Source organism: Phalangium opilio, unplaced genomic scaffold, assembly GCF_054372755.1.
Source record: "Phalangium opilio isolate 3A_F unplaced genomic scaffold, DU_Popi_V2 ptg000003l_1, whole genome shotgun sequence".
In the NCBI taxonomy this organism is placed as follows: domain Eukaryota; kingdom Metazoa; phylum Arthropoda; class Arachnida; order Opiliones; family Phalangiidae; genus Phalangium; species Phalangium opilio.
In genome coordinates this window covers 12,858,187-12,882,943 of record NW_028324145.1, presented here as the reverse complement: position 1 = coordinate 12,882,943, position 24,757 = coordinate 12,858,187, and the positions used below count along the sequence as shown (strand labels likewise).

The following is a 24,757-nucleotide window of genomic DNA, read 5'->3' as shown; positions in this document are numbered from 1 at the left end:
TTTTGGGATGAGGAAGCCGGGAGAAAAGTCTCGAGATGATGAGCTCCCCTTTTTTGCCGAAATTTTGCGCAACTGTCAACCCTTTTCTTTCAAGTTCCGTAGAAAAGCGAGGGAGTCCAGCTTAGAAAGGGCAGAAAATTCTTAAAGTCCTTTTTTCCCCTAACATGGGATGTCTGCTCCGTCCTTGCCACTTGAGTAGCCACGCCTACTCCATCTTTTCAGTAAAGTTTTCATACTGTATTTCACGGGGAAAGGACTGTAACAAACTCCTACGAATTTTAATAGAGTGATTCACTCGTATTTAGTATTAATACTACTACTTAATTTAGAATGCATTCAGAATCTTTCTTCGCAAAGCCAAGGGGAATGAAATAGTTCAATATTCGCAGTAATAACGCTTATTATATTAATAATTTATACATTTTGAATAAGGTATTAAAATTACTCGCAACAGAACTGAAAATTCAACTATAAAAATCAATATTTAACATTCAATAAGGGAAGCTCCCATTTAAAAAAAAATCTGTATAAAAATTTTAAATAATTTGAGCAATCGCTGTACTCTCCGTATGAGATGAACCCTAGATAAGATAGAAGAAGTGGTGAAGAGTTGAGAGGGAATTTTTGGAAACGCGCTAGTCAGTTTTCCACTAATTAAATAAAACGAGGCCAATTAACGAGGAGACCTTTTTCAGGAGCTGCCTTTTTTCATTCCTTCCTTCGCCTCCCTCTCTCTTCTCTTGGTCTCGCATCCGCCTCTCACACACACACTTTATCCTTAAGTCTGTCTAATTAGGGAATCGCGATGAGAACTTCTTCCTCTCTTTCTCTATAGTCTCTCCCGCTCTTCCCAGCAGTCTTTTTAAGTAGAACCCAAACATACCCCATCCGCTTTCCTTTATTTTTAGCCCCCCCCCCCTCCGTCTTTCTTTTCTACCCTTCATCTCCCAAAGAACGAGAGATGACTTCTTTTCTTCTCTCCTAAGGACTCCCCCGGCTTAAGGTTGTATTGAAATTATGAAAAAGGTTTTAGCTACTTCACTTCAAATACCCCGTTTCATCCAAAAAATTCTCCCTCCTTTGGTTTATATCGCGTAATTTATACAGAATGTAGGGATAACGCCTTTGGCACCGGTATTGAATCGAAAATGTCTATAATTTTTCTCTATATCCTAAAGATGGAAAAGTTGCACGAGACCCTTCCTTCCTTATAAGGATGTTTTTACGAAAGTCTCGCGCTAGCCTTAATCTCTCGTGACTTAATGAAAATTATACGAGCTTGCGAAAGTTTTAAGCTAACCGACGTTGGGTTTCAATCAAAATAGTCGATTATATTTCAACCAGAAGAAGAAAGTGGGAGGCTATTTTTAATAAAGAGTCGATTTGTTTAATTCGTGGAAAGTGTTTTAAGTGCTTTTCGTCTTCTTTTTTTCTTTTTGGTTCCCTTATCTGACCCCTCTTTACCCCTTCAACTCTGTTAGGTATACTTTTCTAGTTTCTTTAGCAGCCGCTAATTTTGGCCTTCCGTTTTTCCAACTTATTAAACTAATACGGGATTGGACCCCTTAATGACTCTAGTATTTCCCCAACTCCCTTCTACGGACGGTACCCAGCTTGTTCCGTTGACTTTAACCATGCACCTTTACCTCGTACAATTATGATGATAATTTGACGAAGCTAAGGCTTAATTACTCTATCCTTGTCCAGTTCAGTACCGTATTTAGTAGTTAATAATATTTAACCTAAAAAATACACCTATAGACGAAAACAAAATATTTTTGACCTATAATGTAAAGTAGGAAAATTTTTTTTCAAATTCAAATTTAATTGTGATGAAATCAACTCATTCTAAGTGTAAGTTGTTGTGAAAGGGCGATTGGTAAAAATAGCACAAAATCTTTAACGTATATTGACACGTTATAAATAACTTAAGATTTAAGAGATGACCAGCGCTAAATTGGGGTTAAACAAAATCTAAATGACATATGAGTTCGCCCCCATCCTCTCACTCTCTTTCTCGCAATTAAAATGGATTTCTTATTAGAGGATCGTTCTCGCTCATCAAATATCAGTTTTCGTTTAAGGAAGATGATGGCGTAAGAGAGTTATTGGGGTTACGAAAGAGTTGTACCCCTTCCCCGTAGCGATCCCCCTTTAAAGATGTTCCAGTGGGAGCGTTAGCGTTCGATGTTTTTATTCCTTTTGGATAAATGGCACGAGTTAGCCCCCCCCCCTAATAGAGTGTCATTCGTTTTCCCCTTGATCTGATTTTCATTGTTTCTTTCCTTCTTGATCGTTGACTCGAGCACCGAGATCTCAATTGGGACTTTTGGGAAGTCAAAAAGAATTTTAAAGGACCCTAGCTCTCTTTAAAATTCAAAACCATGCCGTTATTATTCGATTAAACTAATATTTCCCTTCTTGAGTTAGTTTCGAGTCAGTTTTACTTTGCTCCGTTGTTAAAGTCGTATTTACTCTTATTAAGAAACTCGTAGCTATGGTTAATCTACGATTGGAATAGCGTAGTTTGAAAGGGATTTTAGAAAAGAGATGTAATTTCCGACAATTGAAAACAAAAAAGCGTTTATTTTTATTCCGGAAATTTCTTTTTATCATCTTCGAAGAAATTGCTCGTTTTAATTTACATAATGACTTCCATTTATGTACCAAAGTTTATAGATTTTCTTTTGCATTTTGCGTTCTCCCTGATATTTTGGAAAATCGCTTAAAAATCAGTGCTTTCTGATTTAAATGTACTACCCATTTTTTTTTTGCTGGTGAATTTATAGTTTTCTAATTATGTCGGCAAATTATATTCAACGACAAAATTAAAGTTTCGAGTTAGGCTGCTGGCGGGAGTTTCGTTCCTAATTGTTAATTAATGAGGTGAGGGATATTACTTTTAAATTGTTAGCGCGCCGGTATAGAAAGGAGGGGGGTCGATGAGGGCTGATCGAAAATGACCTAAATACGTCACAAGCGGGTAGATGTCTCTAGTACTAATACTTCTTTCGACTGGGTAGGATGGAGGATGGAGAAAATATCATCCCTTCTCTCCTCTCGCGCTTCCTCCCTCCGCTTCTCCTCTTCTTATTCGGACAATCGTTTTTACGCGTCGACGCTTTTGCCTGAAGGGATAGAGAGGAGGGGTCAATGTTGGCAGGCTTTTTTTTTCTCTCTCTCCCACTCCCATCTTGGTTGGGTTCTCTTGCTCAGTCTTCATTGTTTTCTCTTTAGCCTCGGCGATAATAGGAGATCGGCGCGCGTGATGACTGTATCGGTTTTTGGTCGCTACTCTCCTTCTCTTTCTCTTCTCTTCTCTTCTCTTTCCTTCGCAACAAGCGTGTGATAGAGTCTTAGTTGAAAGGAAGTGACACTTGTAGTTTCAGGTTTTTCTAAGACAAAATTTCTCAGGAATTAGGTGATTTTCAAAATTATTTTTAGAAAAATGTTTCAAACGTTTTTTATTCAGATAAATTTTCTAATTTTTTTGTTTAGTTACGTTTAGTTTGATACAAAATTTGATAGCAGTTTGATAAATAAAACTTTATTTACTCAAATTGTGATTTATCCAACCGTATAAGACATGTTTTTGATAATTTAAACTTGGGCACTTCGTAGGAAATTTAGCATAAGTATTTGTTGTTGCATATCCTGTAGCACGGTGCTCTCGCCGGCCGTTAGCTTAATGTAGGACGTTCGCACGGTTGCCAGATAAATAGGGAGACCCTGGCTAACCTCGCAACAAAACGCCCGCAAGAAGGTTCGCTTTAATCTCTCTCCTAATGAATGTTTTCCCCTGATTGGCCTCGACTCAATTACAGAGTGCCCTTTTAAGAGACTCGTCTGAACTACGCTCAATCCTGCTTCCCTACGATTTCTCTCTTTAAAGATTGCTCGTTTATTTTCTTGAAGACTCTTACGGTATACTGTGTCCCTAGTACAGTTATACCGAAACTAATACCACTTGTTTATATATATATATAGCAATGAACATCGAGTTGCTCCATGGTATGACCTCACGTAAGACAAATTTATAGGACCAATTTAGGTTTTTTTATAAAAAGATTGCAGAAGATAAACAACTCTACCACACCAGCTTAACACACCTATTTTCAATGCCATTTTTTTATCATGAGCGTGTTCTAATTTATACATCTTTTTTTAGACCATAGACAAGGTAACAAAAAATAGGCCATGTGACATTTTCCCAAGCTGTAATATTTGTATGCCAAGCTATTTTAGTAAAAGGTTTCAAGGAAAGGTTAGCTACATTTTACATGTACGATCCAAAAAAAAGTCGTAAAGGAAATTAGGGCCTATTTGGTTTTAATATTCAATTTTCGAATTAATGAGGTCCCATTATCTAATTGGTTTAAAACCAAAGAGGAAGTAAAACATTAAGAGAGATCAAATAGCAAAATTTCGTTTATTCCGGAGGCTGAATTTCACGAATTTTATCGCTATTTTTACTACAAATACATCCAGCTTCGGAAAACTTTTTCTCTCTGGGACATTATTCGCCCCCCCCCTTTTAAAACAATGGAAAAATTAAACTTGGAAACTATTTTGGTTGAATAGTCGAGACCATTATCAGCTGGGAATAAATGAAAAGGGAGGGGAATCGCCAGCGCTTTTTGAAAAGTAAGCTTCAAGCGAGCCATTGTTCCTATTTTGCAATAAAAGTTCCAATAGGAAACTAGTGACTACTCGATTGATCATTGTTCGCTTCCCCCTTTAAACCCCCAACGAGCTAAAAACCATTAAAAGAGAGATTTCATACTGATTTTAACTAGCGAAAAATTTCGGATTTCCCTGCCCAAATATCACGCGCGGTGAGGGACGGAAGAGTAGATTTTAATTTTATTGCAACTGCTTCTCTTTTGAAAAATTTCTCTCTAATTTCGTTTCTGTCCCTTTTCCGTAATTCTACTAATTGAGTATATGAATCCATCCCACCGTGGAGGCAATAAATAAGGCTGTTTAACGCATCTTGCACTCCCGGCGTTTGTCTTTTGGTAGAGTTACAATTTTAATGTCATTCAAATTGGGCAGCATATGATTTAGATTTATGTGATCGAGAAGGCAAAGATCTAAGAGTTGTCTGCCAAAAACTAAACTTCTTTGCTTCATTTTTCCAATATTCCGATATAAAAGTCCCTGAAGCCAAACCATCGTAATTTTTCGATAAACGACCTTGATGAACTTGGGGTATTTGGGGGTTACTCTATCAGAAAAATCACTTTTTTAACGAAACTATAGCAAAATGAGAGAGGCAAGCGAGCTAGCGAGCAACCGGAAGTAGTGTTTTATATCCGCTAAATAGGTCCGGGCACCAACGGCGGCCGGAAGTTGAAACAGTTTTCCCGGAGCAGTTTAATAGTTGATCCTCTCTTTCTCTTTCTCTCTTCACGGTGCGCATTTTTAAAGGGCAAGTGTTATGGAAAAATTTACTTCAATTCCAAGGTTTTATAGAGGGCGCCTAGTATCAGAGGCGAAAACTAGGCGAGAGAATGCGAGGAGGAGAAAAAGCCAAACGGAGGGAGCTATTAGATATAACAAGGTCGTTGCTTTCCAATATCGACACTTCGATTAAACGCTTTGGTTGCCGCCGCTCATCTTGAATGAAACAGATGGCGTCACTATCGTCGAAAATGGATCGCATTTTTGCGTGGTGGAAAAGAGAGATGATGTTATATATATTTGGGAATGGAACGACGTAACCGGAGGCTTGGAAATAAGCTCGGAAACGGAGTGTTCTCTGTGATTGGGTCGTATTGCGGATGTTGGTCAAGTGACGCCTTGGAGAGAGAGAGAGAAAATACAATGATGCTTGGAAAAGCTGATAAATAACACCTTTTTTTTAAAAGCCCTCCAGAAAAAAGATAACGAGAAACTTCGCAGAGGGAGAAAAGTTAGATCTAAAGATAGATTTTTTTGTTTTCTTCAAATTCTGTATTTGTTTTGATACTAAGGGGCTTTTTCTATGTTATTTACGCTTATATTTGTATATTAGTAGTTAAAAGGTATTTAGAATCAATTTAGTGCTTCTTAAACACCATATCTTAGCCTTAAATATTGACTTTTCTAATAAAGTTAATATTGGTGTATAGCGGGAAAAACATTTCTACAGGGGCTATGGCAAAATACATTGACTTTTTCCGCCTGTAAGATGGCTTATCCTTAGAACAGCAATGCACGGCAGGTGAAACCCTTTCCAGGCGTTTATTTTAGAAAAATCATATAGGTATATTTTTTTTTAATCTATTTTTCTTCAAGTCGTTTAAATTCAACTCTCGTTACGTAAGCCCCTCGAATTAGTAATTTTAGCAAAAAAAAAATATTAAGTACAAGCATCCTAAAAAGAATTATAAGATCGAAATCGCCGGTTGAATTAACAACAAAGACGAGGAGTTATAGGGTAATGGGGGGGGGGAAAGAAGCCTGGATAACCTGGAGAGATCCATTTAAGAATGGCGGGCACGGTAATTAGGCTTAACGTTCTCACGCGTCCCGAAACGCATTAAAAAGTCATCAATCCTTTTATCATTTCCGTTGGCGCAACGCCCTTTGATGATATAATATATATATACAGTATATACAGTATATATATAACCGAACAACGATGAGTTAAGCCTTGCCACGCAACTCTGAAAGGAAGGAACGGCGTAGAGTACTTAACAAAAAAAAAATTAGACTGACGTCTTCTAAATAAAAATCTCGCGCTCTAGTCTAGTTCATTTCTTTTCTTTTATACTAAAGTTAAAATTATTTGCTCCTTCTTCGCTCTCTTTAAACGGGGCCAGAACCCTCTTTAGTTACTCTTCGCGCTCCGGGGGAAAAGATACAGGGTTTTTCGGGGGGAGGGGAGGGGGATAGGAAATATAAATTGTCAATTCAAACCTCGTTTTCGCGTGTTAAAGGGCGAACCGGAATCGATTGCGCCGCTCCAGAAATTGGCACGCTCTTCTCTACTCTTTTTTCTTCTTTTTTCCTATCCTTTTTCTTGGATTTTCTTTTCTCGCGCGCGCATCCAATAAAAAAGTCTTTATTGGCAATTTCTATGACGTTATGGTGGTGCATAAGGCGCGTTATATAGTTCGTGTCTGTCAATGCTACTACACCTTTTTCATTGGTAGTTTTACTTCAATCAAGGCTTATTGGTTAAATTAATATGACATTTTAGAGTTGTCATGGAGAACGTTTGAAGTCAGGCAATTTTAAAATAGGCCAAAACGTCAATTAATGAAAGAAATAAATGACAATTCTTTTAAGCCGCGTTTACACGGCACAATTTTAAACCGTTTTAGAGCATAGAGTTGCCACAAGTCAGGGAGTACGTTTGAAGTCAGGCAATTTTAAAATAGGTCAAAATGTCAATTAATGAAAGAAATAAAAGGAAATTCTTTTAAGCCCCGTTTACATGGCACAATTTTAAACCGTTTTAAAAAAGTCAAATTAATTTTTTTAATAATAAGTACATTTTCTCATAATTGATCTCTATGATTAACAGCGTAATTTTATATTTCGACGTTTATGTAACTGTTTCAACTTGTCTGGTGGAAACGCGGCTTTAGTCTTTTATCTTTGCGTATTTCAAGATATAATATTAAATACTATACTAATGAAGCGAAGAATAAGGGTCTCTCCGGTTGCATTTATTTTGGGCTTCGAGAGTTAAATGTCGTCCACGTTGCACGACTATTAAAAATAAGCGCCGTCCGTTTATTTCATGGAAATACGAATATTGTTATTATAAATAAATGATGATATTCTAATCTCGTTTTACGTCGGAATAAAAAAAGAAAAAAAGAAAGAAAAAAAAATGGTTTATAACGGGGTATAAAAATTGATACGTCCTTTCACGTTTTCGAAACCTCCCATTTAATAATATCTTGCTTTATAATTATCCTAAAGGACAGGCTATTATTTCGAGATAGTTTTTTTGCGTAGGTATTTTTATTCTTATATACAGAAAACGGTCTCTCTAATTGAGAGATTAGAATTTATATAAAGCGGAATACTCAATTGGGTCATTTTTGTTAAGGGCTTTCATTGCGAAATTTGTAAAATTGTATACTGTAGAAGTACATAATTAGAAGCAAATGAATGATCAACGCAAGTTGTTCATAAACGGTTCAGTGGGTTTGTTCTTTTAGCGGTTTTGAGTGGAATATGTTCTATTACATTTTTCCCTAAGGGCCTCCGAGTGTTTTACTTATGACCCCTTAAATTTTAAGTAAGAAATTGAAAGATAATAGACCTCAAAACAATAACAAATCCACCCGTAAACCTACCAAAATCTAATTAACTTTAATTAGTCCTAATAAATACACTACCAAAAATACTAAACTTCAAATTACAATCTTCTTGTTGTGTTTACAATATAACGAACGATTTAAGGACTAAAATAATTCAACCGACGTGATCTATTTAATTCGATTTCGTAGAATTTCTGTTCGACCCCAACAGAACCAAAATAATAATATCAGTAAAAAGGAAGAAAAAAATAGTTTGTTGGGTAAGGCACGTTCCTCGAAGATATTAAATTCATCGCTGCGAATTTCTCCTTCGTTTAATATCGAAAGGAAGAGGGAATGAATTGAAGAGACGATATTTTTCGATGACGATGCGAGAATCTTCTTCTACGAACTAAGTCGTACTATCATCGTTCTGGTATTACATAAAGAGTGATACCTAGAGAGAGAGAGAGAGAGATTTCAACGTAATCCCGCGAGTCATTAAAGGAGCTAGCGTTTGAGTGGTCACGCGCGCGTGCCATTTTGGCCGAGCAGAACTTTTAGGGGGGTGACTTTTAAGGCCAGAATCGATTCCATCACCATCTTCTTATCCCCTGGTCTCTTCCCTCCCCCTCCCTTAGACACCACGGGGAGCCAACTCATTCCTCCCCCTCCCCCCATCTGCCTCCGTCTCTCTCCATCCTCAGTTCAGTTTCTAGATCGTGATCTAGTCATCAAACGCTTCCAAATAATAATTAAGTAAAAGACCCTAGGCGCTAGCGGAAATTTATTCCCTAAAGGGATGGCGAAACGAAACACAGACCAACTCATCTGATAAGTTGATCTGATTATTTTTGAGTTACTTTTTTTTTTTTTGCTTTCAGTAAGGCCTAATGAATGAGGATTAATTAATTTGGACTGTTATGTAAATGTTTTTAATTGCAGGAAATTTAATTCAGTTGTTGCGATACTCCAAAAGCTATTTTATAATTAAGTGACGCAAAATGTTAGTTTTTTTTCAAAATAATTACGTCAAAAACGGGCTTAAGTCATTCATAATAGACAATAATTACTATGCATTACCAAAGCTCAGGAATCCTTCAATTTGAAAAGGTAGATGAACTTAATCTCAAGAATTTGTTTCACCGTCCCTTTGAATCTGATGATTTAAAGGGAACACACAGGATGGTCATGTGACTCGACAATTATTCCCCCATTTCTGTTTTTTTCATCTTCATACATATATTGATAATTTTCCGCACGATTGCGCAAAACTGATTAATTCCAGTTACGCGGTAAACATTTTTATTTTAGTTTTATCATCATCGTCGTCTACTCTTCCCAATTTATCTACTTCCCCCGCGCGCTAATAACAGCACCAATCCCATTATCTGAACCAAAACTCAATTAAGAGGGAGGCTGAAAAGGAAAATCAAGTGATAATTTTTTTTATCGATTCTTCTAATAATTATAAGACCAATCTGCATAGGAAATACCTCCAAATGAGTTTTAAATTAAAATTAGGTTGAGATTTTATGGATTGTTTGAAATATGCACCTCTGACCAATCGCGTAACGTCCTGCTTTCTTGTTAACAAAATTCTCGTGGCAAGCTCTATATCTCGTGCATTTTTTTAAAAAATCTCGTGCAATTATTATAAAATCTCGCGCTAAATTTCAATTTTTAAATCACTCGGATAGAATCGATTAAAAATCACACTATTTTCCTTTTCAATCTCCCTTTAAGAGAGAAAGGGACAAGACTAAGACTTCAATACTTCGAAATGATTATCCAAAACCCATTTAGGCCAATGCTCTCTTTTTTACAGAATATTTCATAAAATAGTTTTCTTGTTAACCCCTACTTTTACCTAAAATCAACTCTGTGGTTTTCCATAACATCGATATACTATAATATTTATAACTTCCCCCAATAGAATGAACGATTTTTCGATTAGAAACTAATAAAGGTTTTATATTACTCTAGAAGTCAGTAAAGGTTAAGTAAGGTAGCTTTGGCTTTTTTTTATTATGTTACTGTGGAATTCCCGGGGTCGAACGAACAAATCATTCTTTGAATCTATTAAATAAAATTTATAGGAGAGAACTTGAAATAGATTCAAAAATTCTGCGCAAGTTCATAAGTTGAAGTAAATTATTATTTAAAGTTGCATTTAAAATAATTATTTTTCAAAACGCTTCGACCGTATTGAAAATGGTCAATATTGTTAGAACAAAAAAAAATGATTTACTTTAAATTATAAACTTCTGATATCTTTCACGTTATACTTGTAATCAAGTAGAATTTACAATGCTGTATTATTAGTACTCCATTTTATTTTTGTTTAAAATACTTTTATATGGTCATTACGTAACTTTCTACTATATTGAATTTTAAGAGTGGAATGAACTCGTACAGCGTTACGCTCCATTCTGATTATAAAAACCTTATTTTGGAAGGCATCCGGTAAATGGAAGGTAATCCTCGTTCTACTAAAGAGGTTTTTATAATAGGAGAAAGGGGGGGGGGCTCTATTGATTAAGTAATTTTTGAGGAAGCCCAAAGTGTTTAAGCGGTCCTGGTCCCATTCTTGGCGGGTACTATATAATGGAATATTGGCGGGAACCTCCCTAATTTAGGAAGTCATCAAATATTCATAAAATGATCGACGGGCTAACTTTTTTTTTAAAAAAAAAATTAATGTATCCGATATTTTCTATGGAAAAACGTTTATTGTTAACCAGCTAATAGCTTTCGTTGTATGCGCCCTTTTTACACAGTTACTAAATAGAGCGACTTAAAGTTTACTGTTTTTCCCATTTTTAGAGGACTTCTATAAAGATACAGGGTGTTTCTGATAAGTCTGCTGTGTTAATTTCCCAAAGAAGCTCATATTTGAAACCTAAACTTTATAACTACATTAAAATTCTTAGCCTTTTTTTTTTGAGTAGTAAAAAGATTTTTTAAATTGTAAAGACATTATTTATAATAGTATTGGCGCAATTATAAACTTAACTTTAACCTATAACCTTAAAACAAATTGAATAAATTCAGTATATTTATGGATCCGTCCGATAAATTTCCCGGGGTATACCTTATTTAATATATAAACGTTAATATAAATTGCCAGTAATAGGAAAAGTTTTATATTAACTAGGTTGAGCAAAGTAAAACGGTATACATATATGCGTGTATATATGGTTTGCCTTTATATTTCTCGAAAACATTTGACGCCGCGGCATGCAGCCAGCAGTATAGCAGTATAGCAGTCTCTCTTGTACGATTCTTATATAGATTTGAACTCAGTTTCATAAAGTGGTTCAATTTTGTCGGCGTCACGCGAACTTCTAGTTGGGGAAGAGAATTTTCCTCCGCATACTCGTGTTACGATACAGAGGCGAGAGCAACGCTGAACTACACGTTCCCAATTCCACCCCCCCATCCCCCACTTTATTTTATTTCCAACTTCGATATCGTTCTTTAATTAGAGAGCTCGTTTGCGCAATTGCTTTTAGGAAAAGCGTATAACCAGACCCGGACCCGTAATTTAGCCATTATAAATCCATGATAGCCCTTGGAATAAGGCTATTTTGAGGGAATCGAGGACCAAAAGGGACTAGGCCTAAAGGGAGAAAATTGAGAGGAGGAGAGAAAAGAGGTACAAAATCGCGTGCGTTAACTTAATCGTCTAATCGAAATTTTTTTAGTTTAACTTATACTTTAATATATAGTAAAACACGTCATATATGGGAGTTATAAATTTTTGTAAATTACTTGTTTGCTGTTCGAGTATACGTATTCTAAAAGGGTAGTTTAAAGAGATAGTATAATATAAAAGCGTATGCTTTGAACGAATTTTGTTTATCATTAGATTCACCTTGGGCTAAGGTTGTTTTGATTTGATGTTTGTTAGAAATTGGTATACCAACAACGAACGAATGTCCGTTTGAACGAAGGCAAAGGTCGAACGTAATGTGCACGGCGTTCAGTAGGTCTCTAAGACCCGCGGCAAGGCAAGCTTGTCAGGCAAGAATGTATTTCCCTTGATTGAAATAGAATGAGAAATGGTGGGGGGGGGGGTAGGTAGGTGGATTAGTACGCACTGCCTTTTGTTTAATCGATACGTGGCGTCAGAGCTAGTTGGTTGCATTAATAAGATGGAAGGGGGGGGGGTCGAATGCGTTCCGTTTGTCGACCGAGTCTTGTTAGGCCATATAATATTATAAAGAGAGAAAAGAGAAGAGAGGAGAAACGTCGAGATATTAACGCTAACTAGAGAGAAGTAGGGAGTTAAAGAGTTTTAGTTACTGCATAGGAGAAAGGATCGAAATTACCTCTGAATAGATTCTCCCTGAACACGCGTGGTTAACGCGCCGTGCCGCCAGACTCGTTTCGATTTATATTACTTTTTATTCCCTCACTTCAGTTTAAAAATTAAATCCATATCCTATTTATGCTACCGCCGCCTGCTTCCACTTCCCGTCGTTTTGCTACAGTTAACTTATCGAGGTGACTGCCGCCTATTAAAATTATGAAGGCCAAGCTTGAGATTAAAAACTAATTACTTTCGAATTTGGCGCTAGAAATCAATATTTCTTCCATACAAACGCGCGTTGTAACTTCTACCCCTGGTAGTTGTTTTTATGGATATATACTTGGACTTTTAGGACAGCCGACTTTACGGGGAACAAGCTCTGCTGATAGACTAATACAATACGGAATTATTAATCAGAATTTAAGGAGCGTATTTAATGGCAAGATTCCTTGAATTAAAATTAAACACCCTTCCAAAACTTGGGGGAAAGAAAACGAAAAACTTAATTCCTTTTTAGTTTAAATAATCCAATTCAATCTTATTGGGACAACCGGGTTCGCGTTAATCTTTCCCAAGTCCGATTAATTCCTAGAAAGGAATGAAGGGGGGGGGGAGTGAAATTAAACCTCACGAACCTTCTGCGATTGTTTAATTGAAAAGGACATTTATATCTGAGTTGTACTCACTGTCCGTTCGCCGTTCGACCGTATAAATGGAATTTAAACTTTAAACTAGTGAAAAATTTATTAGCTTCCCTAAAGAGGGGGAAACGCTATATGAGTTAGAAAAAAAGAAAGAAAGGGAATTGGATCAACGGGGGGTCGGAATATTTGAACTTTTAATTAAAAGAGAGCGAGAAGCGTTTTAAAACATTAACGCCTTAAATTATCGTTTAGCTTGGCGGCCTCCCTTAATTAGATAACCGAGCTTTTAAACGAGGGGATGTGATTCGATTCGACCGTCGGCTAGCTTTGAACCATAGACTATTTCTGTTAAAGATTATTTCATACCCTTTTTAACACAAAGGGTAATACCCTCGTTAAAAGCGGGGACTTATTTTGAACGGGAATTCAATCGAAATGGGCTATATCATTCGATGCTCTTTATTCGAGCGGACGTTTATTTTCGCTAGATCTTTTCTCCATGGAGAACGTAGATACTGGAAGAATCTATCTGGATATACTCCTCTTTTTCCGAAACAAACTTGTTTGAAACAAAACCAATTCCGTCGGGGGGAGGGGAGGGGGTCATATCCCTGCCGCCTTTCCTATACTTCATCCCTCCCTCGTGTAAAAGGCATTGAAGTCTCTAATTTAACGCGCCTTCTATATACGACTTCTCGGCTCAATTCCTCGCTCAAACCATGGCTCTCCTTTCACCCACCGCTTTCCCTCTCTTGTTTTCGATACAACTAGTGTTAAAAGGTGGATTTAAACGAAGTAAGAACCTTCAAGTTTTCTTAGCCTATTTTCTAAGAGAATGATTCACTACCTAGGTCACAATGTCCGCTGCTCAATCGTCCGTACAACTTTTACTTCTGTTTTGTATGTTTTTGGGTTCACGCCACTTCGAAGCATTTAAACGTTTATCACTAGCTCCTTCACTCTATCAGCTATTTTCTCTCTTTGCTTTGGGTACTCCGGATCCTATAGGAAAAGCTATCTTTCCCCCTTCCCCTCCTCTCTCTCTAGCTCGCGCGGTTTCTACTTTAAGTCCGATTGGCGGGAAATGTCTCGTTTTCTTGTTGGCGAGCGTAATCTCGAATCGATTTGGCGGTCCACGAGAAAGAGAAGCTGGCGCGCGCTTTTGGCGTAACTCGGTGTTAAGGGACGTGTAGCTCGTGCTTAGTTAACAAAGAGAAGCCTAGGCTCGCGCGCACCGACGATAAAAGAAGGGATCTTAACGGATGGAGAGAAAGAGAGGATGTAGAGGGGATGACGTTCATTGTCGCCAAGCGCGTTTCTAAGCACGCTCCAGCTACCTCCATCTCGCTTTTCCACCCGCGCGACCACAATGGGAACGAGATATTTTTTTTAGAAAATGGCACCGAGGAAATAGTGCCTAAGCTTTTGAGAGTTTGAAGGTAGAGAGAGAGAGGGAGAGAGTACGAAGCGATCCTTCGCTATTTATCGGAAGTTGATGACGACGTTATTCCCTTGTTTGAAATTCTCTAGCTTAAAACCATCCCACTCCATCCTCTCTCGACTTCCACCTCTCCGCGTTTCCTCGAAACGTTTCCGAATAGCTATTCTCATCCGTATATACGTCATCTATAGACAAGCAATTCCTTCGCGGTAGTAACCGATCTGCTAATAGAAAATGGAGATCTATTTTTAGACTTTAAACCTGAATTTAATTAACGAATAATTGTTTTATTATTGGAGTTTAAGTTGTCTGAAATTAGACGTTAGGGATTGAACTATTTCATACACAATAATCAAATGACATTTTTCGTACTCGATAGCTTAAGATCTTTATTTCGATTTAAACGCAGTTTGATAACAACTCTTTTCCCCCCCCCCTTCAACAAAAATTATCTTCTCGATTAATCATCATCAGTTGTTGATCCGTGTATACGTTGAGTTTGAATTAGTTTTTCGTTATTGATTTAGCCGTTCCGATTTCCAGATATACTTTTTGGCTCTCTTTTGCCAATAGAATCAATCTTTCAGATCTCTTCTCTTTTCTCTGTCTCTCTTGAGTTCTAACTTCTAGAAGGTACTGTACAACGGTAGAGATGGTGGAAGAGGGGGAAAGAGGCGTCGAAATGGCGCTTTTCCTAGACAAGCAATGATGAGAGATGGACTCTAGATACGGGGCCAATTTTAGTACATCCCATCTCCCGTCTTCATCTCCATCCTCCTTCGTAAAGCCCTACAGGGATAGGATTCCGGGGAGATGGATTTGCCAACTTTTCTCGGTATCTCGAATCTTTTGTAGTTTGGGACAACCTTCTCTTTCTCGAGGACTTAGCCAGAGTTGTTTTTTTTTGTCTTCCTACGTTTAGCTTTCTCCTTTCTTTTATACGCTTCGCGTGACCATTCCGAACCACGGATCCGCGGTATATTATCAATAAGGAAGAAAAAAAAGAAGGTTAAGGGTCAAGTTACATTATAGTCTAACTAAAAATAGATCAGTTATTCTTGTTTTGCCTAATATTTTTCTGTGTCATTTTATCAATAGATTATTTTCCAATGATGCCATCCATGTTTTTTTTATCCTTTATATAGGTTTTAATTTGGACTTTAAAAACAGTTATGTTTTAGCTATAATCTCCAATACTTAATTACTTGGAAAGATCAATTTTAGCCGTGATTTACGGACAAAGTTAGTTGTTTATAAGCTGTATATGACTGGTTTGAATTTGAGATAGCGTTTTGGCGCTGCATTTAATCCCGCTATTCAGTTTGATCTAGTTTAGGTATCGTACAGTATTTAATGACGAATCCCGAATAGCCGATAAACTGGAAGTTCATTGATTGGCAAAGTCAGTGCGGCGATTGGGACGCTATTTCAATTATTTAGAGACAATCGTTAGATATTTCCTCCCCGCGCCAATACGTAACCCCATTTCCCCTCCGCCGCTTTAAGTTTAAGACCGGCATCTAGTTCGGTAACTAAAGCTAACTGGACGTATAGTTTGACTCGGACGTTTGGTAATTCTCCGTCTCCTATTAGCCTCGATTCTCAACTCCATTAACGGCCTACTCCATCTTCGCCGCTTCCCATATCCTTTCCCTCCGGGCTATACTCAGACGATGGTCTATGGGCTAATTTAGGACGCGATCCCGTCGCCATTTTCTCGCTAAGAGACGGGTATAACAAACTTGGAACCCAAGTCTCACTCTCCTTTTATCTCTCCATCTATTTTAATAGATAGAGTTAACTAGGATAGAGAAGAGACTGTCCTAGTACGTGCTGGGATGTATAGCCGCAATCCCCGGGATGCCTGCATGCCCTGGAACTACTCTACTCCTTGATTTCCTTTTTCGAGAGTTCTTCAGCAATTGATGATGATATATCAAAGGGATGTTTGTGATTGGTACTGCGTAGTAGCCATATCACGCCTTTTGAAAGTCGAATATTTCAAATGAGAATCATAGTTATTCCACGTTTCATCTTGGAGCGTTTGTTTGTTAGTATAAATTAGTTCTTAGCTTACTCTCTTGACTCTGAAAGGTTCTGGCACTTTTTCTTAAAATAATTTCTTTAATTACGCTCGAACTTCGTTTAAACGCGTCATTATTCCCCGCTTGTCATTATCATCTCATTGGAGAAGGAGTATCACGCAGCATCTTCCAGAACCGGACGGACCTTTTCCTCAGTTGAGCTGCCTCCCACTATCCTTCTACCATACCATACCATCCGCATCTCAGTTTTATTCCTTTTGGTCGCTCTCTCTCTCTCTCTCTCCTCCGAGTCCTCTCGATCAAGGGACAAGGAATGGGCGGTTCGCGGGATGATAGACCCAAAGTTTATCCCCATCCTGATCCCCCTTTCCCCCAGCAGCGGCAGCGTCATTTCGTAGAGAAGGGTCTGACTGACGTTTATATATATTAGATAGAACCATAGAACATTGAATCCTTGCCGCGGCCCCGATTTTAAACTTATAGGATTCTGACATATTGGAAAAGGCGAACCGGACGGGTACAGTTTATATAGAATCCATTTTCAATAGCTTCGTCGCGAACCGACAAAGATGAAGGAAGGACGGACTTGGGCACGCAACCGTCCCTCTTACCAAGGATTTATAAAATGCTTTACGACGGGAAACTAATAATTCAAATACGTCCATTATAAGCTTTAATAACCTAATAATGGTTTCGGGTCTAAATTATCTCGGGATGTTTATATTTTCCCCGCGTCATATTAAAATTAAGGGAAGATGAAAGAGATCCGAAAATTAATTACAAATCCGAATAAATAATGAATTTATTCAGTTGTTCCGTGTAAGTGCATTTAGAAACTAAGCTCTGATTAAAGCAAAATCTTAGTTAAAAGCCAGCGAGGTTATCCAAAAAATGTTACCCGAAGGTTGATAAAAATAAAATATAACCATATTAAAACATTCTTACACCCACGACTGCAGACGATTTGGCCTATTTTTGACCTAATACTTAGAATAACAACACATTAATTTGTAGATGTATTTTTTTCCTTTTCGTTTAGATTAGAAAACTCTTGATTTGAAGCGAGTTTCTAGTAGTAATTTCTCGAGCCTCAAAAGAGCTAGCTCGAATCCTTTAGGCCATAACCGTGAGGCGAAATGGGTAATAGAAAGAAGCGTTATTGCCCGCAGCCTTTGAAGGCGCCTGGCTATCTTTTTTTACTAGATGTGACCAGGAAACTGGACCGGGTGATTCGAGGTATAGAGTATATGGGTTTATATATCGGAGGAAGTTGGGATCAGTCTAGACTGCTTCGTATTCGATGGTCATAACCGTTTCTATCACAGTCAGCGGGACGAGGTAGGGGGCACATAATATAGGCCGACTGTAATGGGAGGAATATAGATCAGGGATTGCCAAAGACCCCCCAAATACCCGGCTCACTCCCTTCCGTAACGAATCAGTTCAATGCGATAAAATTGTAACTCTCGTTTTCCACGAATACCCAATAAAAAGATTTGAGGCTTTTAAAATAAATAATTCTGAAACTAAATGGAAAAGTGATGTTGCTTTAGATTTAAACAGAAAAACCGCTCTGTTGAATTATGTTAAAGTGTGCTAATAATATTTAATTATTGGTAGTTAACGCGCTACCAATTTTTTAAGAAACCATCTCGATAAGTTGAAGTATTGGTATTTTTTTAAGAACTTAAAGTCGAAGGCTCGTATGTTTTTTCACGCGTAATTCTTCAGACACCAAAAATGAAATAATTTTGACTTGCAATCTTTTTACACAATGGTTAGTGGATATAGGCTTCTGTCAATAACAGGGAGAAACGTCTCCACGCGCGTGTCGTCCAATGCCTGCCGGGAATGATTGCGCTACGGCCAACTTTGTCCGAACGTTTCTCCAACTGCATCTTCAATCCCCCTTTCAGTCCCGCCGCCTTTTAGCCTTTCCATCTTCCAGAGAGGAGAGGAGAGGTAGAGAGCGGGGTCTTTGGGATTAGAGACTCCAGCTCCGACTTTATGCCCCCATCCTCTCGCGCCTCCCTCTTCTCCGTTCTCCGTTTTCTCCTCTCCATGCAGCATCTAGCAGAGCGCTTAGATTCTCGGTCGTATTACTGGAGCGACAATTTAACCTGATGGCTAGGATCGAAACGATAGGATATAGGCGCTCGTGGCATGGCGTAACTATTTAGGGGGCTCCGTTCGCGCTTCGAATAACACTCCATCACTTTGTGACGCGACGAATATAGATTAACCGGCTAAGGGAACATTTGCGGGCTATTGATCCCAAAGTCTTTTGTTTGTAGCGCCGAATAAATCCGCGCCATCCCCTCGCTCCCTCCCTCCCTCCCCTCTTGTCAAGCCCTTATAACGAGGCTTCCAATTATTAAATTCCAGGAAGGCTTGCTGGCGCTTCGACGTGTTTTTATAGCTCCTATTAGTTTTTACCTATTAAGACTTGTTCCTTCATTACAATTTAACTATCATATTCTATTCTAAATTCTGTATTTCTGGAATTTTATTTAGCACATAATCTTTTATGTTAAGTTTCACTCTCCACGCATTGTTGTCGTACCGTGAAAATTAAATACTGGTAGTAAAAATAAGTCGTAAATGCGAACAAGTTATCGATATATTATCTTTTTCTTCCTTCTTAAGAGTAAGCACGCGGAGGTGGGAGGGGGGGGGGTTGTATAGTCAAACGTCGGGCCTAGAAAAAGGGAACGCTTAACTTTTTGTCATCCCTTCTTTTTTCTACCGTATATGTCCTCCATATACACTCTTTTTTTCATGGGGGAGGGCATTCTATCCGTTTTCCTTTCGGCCAATAAAGCTAGGAATCATCCTTCGCTTCTCCTATAGAGTTCCCCCATCTTCCTCTTCCATCCTCTTCCACGTGAAGGGGAAAAAAGGGTGCTTGGATATCCAGCAGTCGACAAGCGATGGGGGTCGCGGGGAAAAAAACTCTGCACGGCTAGCAATTGCGAGAAGGACTCGCTATGGCGGCCGCGCTCTATTTTGGTATCGAGGACCTATATTAAGGGATATATTCCATTCCCTTCTCCTACATCCATCCAACGACTCTCTCTCTCTCGTATAAGTCCAAAGAGATCTTACCCTCTCTCCCTCTCTCTCTCTCTCTCTCTCTCTCTCTCTCTCTCTCTACCATCGCCCCCATTTTTGTTCCCTTAAAGATGAAAACTAGAGAGAAGGGATCTAGGAGTTGTGTCCTCAGGGGAAAATAAGATAGAGATGGAGCTAGCTGCGAGAAAAAAAAGAAGTCAAAAAACCTTTTGGATCGCTCGGTGCATGCTGCTTGCTTCGCGACCGAACGAAATGTCAGGGCCCGTGGAAAAAAGATTTTCCCCCGATTTTCGACTCTATTTGAGGAAATACGTGTCCTTACGTGGAAGAGTGTAATTTCGTTCAAAATTCGAATATAATGGCTGCCGTATGGTTTTAGGAAGTATACTTTGTATTTTGTAACGCGTGTCCAAATATACCTTAAAACCTTAATGTTACTGGTAGGGGGTTTAAAAATATTTTTGCTTATTTATACCTTGTAGAAATGTCTTTCGTTTCTGACCGCGTTACAATATTTAAAACCCTTCTGACTCGCTCGCTGAGTGTAACTAAAGGGAAACTTTTTTGTATCAGTATATTTCCAACCCAGCTTTCTATACTAAATATTTCACATTTATGGCGCGAGTTATGTCGTTGCGTTTATATAGACCAAATACGCATTCTCCCTGGGAAAAAGTAATATTAATAATAGAAATGTGTTATGAAACATCTTCAAATATTTATTTTGCTAAGTAATTCCGGAGAGATTTGAAAGTAAAGCTTGATTATGAAACAGATATTAATGAGTTTTATCTATGCTGAGGTTGGAAAGTCTTATTTCGGTTTTTGTCAATTTCTTTTAAACTTGAACTTCCGGTGAATATTCTAGTCTATTTAGAGTAAAAAGAAATAATTCATTTTCTATTTTGCAAAAAAACGTATTTAATCTGGTGACAAATCGAAATGTGGGGATCGTCCCTGTAAGAGTTTATTGGTTGGATCTCGAGAGGTTAGATTGTACGTTAGAGGAAGAGAGAGAGAGAAAAAAACGAAGAAAAACGCTTTTTATAGCGGCGTATTAGAGGGTCAAAACGGAGTCGCGACTGCGGAGCATCTATAGTCCAGGGGATGGAAGAAGCTGCGCTGCCTGAAGGATTTTATCCGCCGCCCCACTTTCCTTTCCCTGCCATCCTCATCCCTCGTTCATCCTCAATACTCGGCATTTTGGTCCTCATTCGCCTCCCGTTTTTCTCTGGCAGCCTCTTCTTTCATCTCTGCTATTTTTTTTCCAAGGGATGGAAGAGGATGCGGAGACGGGTAAAGAGCGGGGCATTCGCGTCTCAATAAAATCGGGACGCGGAAATCAACTCCTCCCTGGACGCGAGTTCAATTTGCGGCGGGGCGGAAACGTTGGAGGGCAAAAGCGACTCTCTTTCCTCCCCGACGTTTTTCTCTCTCCATCCCTCAGCCTCTTCCAACATCCAAGCTTCTTTTTTTTCTTTCTTTCTCCGGCTCTAACTTTTTTCCTCGGTGTTACCTCCTTTTCCCCCCTGTTTTGTACGAGTCACCGGCAGCCCCTGAAGCGTCTAGTGACGGTGTGTGTGGAGAGGAAGAGGAAGGTAAAATTGCGGGAGGAGGGAAGTGAAGCGAGTGGTACCTTAACTTCCAGGGATTAGGGATGAGGGGATGTGAAAGAAAATAAATTAGAACTTAATGTTTTTATCTTGAGACTAAGGGGTATTTGTAAGGGGTATTTTAAGGTTTAAAACGTGGGTTTTTAAGTTTCGATAAAGGAATTTTATGAATAACGTTTTGCCATGAAAACACGCCTGTAAGTGGGCTTGCCTAAAAGTCAAAGTGTATTGCGGTGAAGCAAAATTAGGGCGCTTGTTTACATTTGTTGCCCGGGATCTTATTACATTTACCGAAAGCTAAAAATACTTTAGTCCATCGCAACTTGCCCTAATTTTAGACACGTTTATTTTATATTGGAGAGTTCTTTAGTAAGGATCCCCTATTACTTTTTAGGGCGTTAGTAACCCGCGAGTGCCCGATTTTGAGGGTCCAAGCCTCAATTCTCTTCTTCGTTGATTCCTTTCCTACCCTTTCCTCTTCCATCCTGGCCACTAGCTCTTTCGGATCCGTTTGCTCTCTCGATCTCTCGGCTGGTTCCCCCCTCTTAGAATCCTCATCCCTATCATCTCGCTCCCTTTTTCGTTCCCCCCCCCAGTCCGTTCTATCCGTGTATGAAAGCTTAAAGGGCTTTACTTCGCTATCTTTAATACTGGTCGCTCTCGAAGTCTACTCTCCGATCTCTCTCTCTCTCTCTCTCGCACGATTTCAATTCTTTTTCCTTCTTTTTATCTCGATTCCGACTCTCCCCATCCTCCTTTTCACATATATTTTTTTAGCTCAAACTGTAGAAAAGGGAAGGGAGATTTTTTCTTTAGCTTAGGATTTTTGCAATCCCACGACTACATTCCCCAAAATTCAATCGGAGTTTGCCAAACCTTGAATGAAACACTTCAATTGGGAGATATCAAACTTAACTTAAATCTTAGGCGAGCTAGTGTTAGTGCGGTTTTTACTGTTGAAGTGGATATACAAATGTTTATACGTAGATGAAAATCAGAAGATCCAAATACTTCTATTCAGTTTAACTTTAGTGTTTTCCCTCTGTCCCAAATTCATTCCGAGTCGTTCCACTTCGTTTCAATTCGATATCTATCGCATGATCGCCAATTTAGGTCTACTCCATTGAATCTAAGCCTTGGTGAATACTCTACACTAGAAATGTATGATTTTACTTTACTTTTTTCACTGCCAGTTAGAAACCAATGGAACAACCTCGGTAGTAGAGTAAAGAGTGAGTCTAGGCCTACATTAGTTTTTGGAGTGAGCCTTCTTTCTCCGTCTTTCTCTTTTTATTTTCCACTTAATATAATATGTTATGTTGCTTCTTTGGTGTGTCGCTTACTCGCTTTCGCTCGGTTTGAGAAGAAGACTGGACGGCTAGTTCAGTAGCGAAGGAGGAAATCTATCTAGAGCGAAAAGAGGTTATACGGAAGGAGGGGAAAGTATTAGATAGATCTTTTTTCAAACCCTCCCCTCTCTCTCCTCTCTCTTTGCTTATTCTTCCACTTTCTCTTTAGTTCTAAGTACCCGCAATTTGTGCCGTCGACATCTATATTCTTGGATCCTTCTAGAGACCCGAATTTATTCAATTCAATCCAGAATATTAAATAAAATTATAATATGTCGTTGAAATTAATTATCTGGTTAAAATTATCATGCCTTTAGGGCATACTTAATTCTGTTGTGGTCTCAAACGTGTACTTAAGTATTCATTCGACAACTGAATCAATTCAAGCCCTATTATATTTGGGGCATCGTTGTTTAACAAAATTTGTTTTATTGATTCTGATTGTTTTATATTCCGAGTTTGAAGTAGGGCGGATTTTATTTTGCTTTGTCGTGTAGGATTTTTGGTGGAGATAGCTTAAATTTGTGTCGAAATCTTAAATCGATAGGTGTTAAATTATCTTGAATTATATTAAATTCCGTTTTAATATAAAGATATTTATAAATGAAACCCTGTATAATCGACACAATTTTAATTGAAGATGAAGCTCTAGATTCTCTTTTAATATTTCGGTGCTAAATCGTGTTTAAATTCATTTTCAAACATCAAACGGGATATTTTCAAATTGAAATAAAATTAAATTTCTAAGCTTCATTGAGAAAATTCTTAAATACTCTGAAGAGTGCGGACCTTTTATCGCCGATTCCATGGGGTTTGATAATTAAACCGGTAAATCGTTAATTAGGTGTGGATTCATCATTGAAATCTCCTTTTAGAAAACCTAAAAAAACCCAGACACCGCAATGGCAGTTAAAGAAAAATTATCCCAAGAGTTTAAAAACTCTTTTCTAAGAAAAAGTTCTTAAAACCTATAAATGTAAACAAGAAAAATCTTGAAAATTTCTTTTGAAGTCATTTTATTAAAAGAAGAAGAAATTTTTAAAGATGCGTAGGATAGTTTTTCGAGAAACGTCTCTTTATGATGAGATATTTTATAAAAGAAAAAGGCCCGGTGGTGGTTTTTCACTTCTCTCTCCCACCCATAAATCTACGCCCATTTTCTTCAAGTATACTCTCGCGCGCCACTTCAACTTAAAAACTATAGACCTTTTCTTGGGTGGAACGCTCTTTTAAGCACGATTTTCTTAGCTGTTGGCCCTTTTTTTCTCTCCCTCCACTCTCGTAGAGCGTTCCAACCGATGAATTCTTTTCAAACAAGCCTACTGTGAAGTAAAAAGGAATTGAGGAAGCTGAGGAGATGTTAGGCTAAGCGGTCTCTCTTTTCCACAATCTCCAGAATGGCGGTAGAAAATGTCCAAAAGCACGTTTTTGGTCGCGTCTTTTTTTTTCTTCTCTTCTTCTCTTCTCTTTTTGATTCTTTCCATCCTCGATCCGCAGCCTCTTCCACGCATCTCGATCCGCTGTCTCTTTTATTTCTCATTCCTTCCCTGCCTCTTTCTTCTTCCTCTTTCCCTCCCCCTCCCCAGCACATTGCATTCAGAATGAAATGGATGGAATCGAGAAAACTACATACTGGGGGATTTTATACTTGTATTTTTTCTTCTTTTATGGTCAAGTTAACTGCTCACCGCGGACTTCCAATTTTTGTCCTCCTATTCCTGTTTATTTCAAGGTAAAGTGTAAGATCTACCCTTTTTTTTCTTTTAAGTAAATGGGATTTTAGTACTTTTTAATCGTATGGATAAAGAGATAAAGGATAAACTCCCAAGTAGAGATGGTTTTTGACATCCAAATAATATGTTCGATCTCTAATTTACTTTCGTCACGGATTGAAAATAACTTACTTTAGTTAAACAATAAAGGTTTAAAATAACAGCTGCAAAACTTTAAACATCTTCCTCCTCCGAGTTGGATGTTTCAGAGACGATCTCTCTTTGGATGACAAAGTTACAAATGATGGAGAACCTAAGGATATAAA

The 24,757-nt window shown here is 38.2% G+C and overlaps 1 long non-coding RNA gene across 1 annotated transcript in view; it reads left to right on the top strand.

Moving 5' to 3' along the window:
• The window catches only part of LOC149717940 (uncharacterized), a 46,645-nt gene that overhangs the window by 19,236 nt on the left and 2,652 nt on the right, over positions 1–24,757 (top strand). The window lies entirely within an intron of this gene.